This window comes from Dermacentor variabilis, chromosome 10, assembly GCF_050947875.1.
Source record: "Dermacentor variabilis isolate Ectoservices chromosome 10, ASM5094787v1, whole genome shotgun sequence".
Lineage (NCBI taxonomy): Eukaryota > Metazoa > Arthropoda > Arachnida > Ixodida > Ixodidae > Dermacentor > Dermacentor variabilis.
The window spans coordinates 134064990-134067402 of NC_134577.1; the positions used below are offsets into that span (position 1 = coordinate 134064990).

A 2413-nucleotide genomic window follows, 5' to 3' on the forward strand; every position below is an offset into this window, starting at 1 on the left:
CTGCTGCGCGATGCTTCTTTCATCATTGCCTATTTCCGGTGATTCCGCTGTTAGTTGCGTTGTTCCTCCGCCATTTTCTAAAGTAGTAGGAGGCAGCGGGACAAGATGAGTGTGATTTCTGCGTAGAGAAGTTTCCCCGGGGTCGACCCAGTACGATCTGGGCTCGTCGGTGCTTCCTCGAACGACTCCTTCTCTTTGGAGGTCTATGATCCATACATCTGTTCCTTCGGACAGCTCGGGCAGATCGCGCACTCCGTGGCGTCGGTCGCAGTCTCTCTTCTGGCGCTCACGTTGTGATCTCTCGAAAGCTGCCAGTTCTTGGAAGTCTGGTGTCCTAGGCTGGAGGCTTTCGCTGGATGTGGCAGGGCCGTGCGCAGTCGTCTCTCCGTGAGCAGCTCGGCGGGGCTGTATCCGTTCTTTAGTGGGCTTTTCCTGTAGGCCAGAAGAGGTTTATAAGCGTCAGCAGTTTTCTTTAAGGAGCCCTTGATAATTTTCACGGCGGTCTCTGCCATGCCGTTGCTCTGATGGTAATGAGGACTAGACGCCACGTCACAGAGTCCCCACATGGGCTCATGATAAGAGCATCATGATAAGAGTATCATTGTATCGGAAACAGATTGACTTTTGCAAAGAGTGCGGCAGGCTCGGCCACCGACCCGACGTATGCCCAAGACCGGAGATCAAACTATGCCCGGCCTTCTTTTTTGTTTAAATGGGGTTTTACGTGCCAAAACCACTTTCTGATTATCAAGCACGCCGTAGTGGAGGACTCGGGAAATTTCGACCACCTGGGGTTCTTTGACGTGCACATAAATCTAAGTACACGGGTGTTTTCTCATTTCGCCCCCATCGATATGTGGCCGCCGTGGCCGGGATTCGATCCCGCAACCTCGTGCTCAGCAGCCCAACACCATGGCCACTGAGCAAACACGGCGGGTGGTGCTCTGCTTGAGGCACCTGTGGCAGTTCTTAACGAGTCGTTCAATGTCCGCGTCGATACTTGGCCACGAAACTGAGCTCTTGGAACGTGCCCGGCACTTCTCGATGCCGAAGTGTCCCTCGTGAATTATTTTAATGACGGGTTGCCGTAGTGTCGATGGGATCACTATCCGAGAGCCGCACATGAGCAGGTTTTCAACAAGGGCAGTGCTTTGCCTCTCATTCCAGTAAGGCTTCAGGTCAACCCCAACGTCTCGACGGCTTGGCCAGCCTTTGGTAAAAAGGTTTATAAGAGCTTGACATACCGGGTCTTGCTCTTGCTCCTGGGCGATAAGCTGTAAACTCGGCGCGGTTACCGGGACTGACGAAGCCACCAATCGCAGATAGCCCTGGATCTGGTCCTCCAATTCCGTGGGTTCCGTTTGTGGAAGAGGTGACCGACAAAGCACGTCTGCCACCGTCATGTCCCGGACTGGAACATACACAATGTCATACGTGTAGCGCATCAGATGCATGCGCATTCTTTGTAGCCTCGGTGTTAGTTCTTCATTTCCTTTTGACCCAAACAAAGATACGAGTTGTTTGTGATCTGTCTCGAGGCTAAAGCGCTTTCCTACGGTGTAATCACCGAACTTTTCACTAGCCCACACTAGGGCAAGTCGTTTTTCAATTTGGGCGTATCGCCGCTCTGTGGTTGTAAGAGTTCTGGAAGCATAAGAAATCACTTTGGACTGACCGTCTTTTTGCGTTTGGCGCAGGAAAGCTCCAAGACCATACGATGAGGCGTCTGCTGTGGCCACTGTTTCCATCTTTGAATCGTAGATTCCCAGGACAGGGTCCGATGAAAGAAGAGTCTTCCACTTCTTGAAGGCAGCTTCCTGCGTAGGACCCCACACAAAATCCTGTCTTGAGCTCATCATGGAAGAAAGAGGCTGGGGGACTTGCGCCATACGTGTCACAAGGCGGGCCAGATAAATTGCCATGCCCATCACGCGCCGTAACTCTGTCTTGGGCATTGGATTTGGCATTTCTGTCACCGCGTCAAGCTTTTGCTTATCGGGACGCACTGTGTTGTTCCCGATTGTACGTCCCAAAAATAAAATCTGGGTGACACTGACCTCACACTTACCTCTGTTCAAAGTAATGCCCGCTGTGCGGAGGCGGTTCATCACTGCCCGAAGCCCCTCGTCCTGCTGCGCCTGCGTGGCACCCCAAATAAGCACATCGTCCATGTGGCAGACGACTCCCTCCTGTTCTGAAAGAACTTGTCCCATTCGTCTTTGAAAATGTTCGGGGGCCGACAAAATTCTTAACGGAAGTCGGTTGAAATAAAAGCGTCCGAACGGCGTGATAAAAGTTGTGTATTCTTTGCTCCCTTCACTCAGCGGTAGCTGCCAGAAACCCGAGTTCGCGTGGAGTTTCGAAAACGTGCTGGCTCCCCGTAGCATTTCGATGGTGGTATCGACGGCCGGCA

At 52.4% G+C, this 2413-nt stretch overlaps 1 pseudogene; it reads right to left on the minus strand.

The window, feature by feature from the left end:
• Positions 1–286: 286 nt before the first annotated feature.
• On the minus strand, positions 287–1967 carry LOC142559423 (uncharacterized; annotated as a pseudogene).
• Positions 1968–2413: the final 446 nt, after the last annotated feature.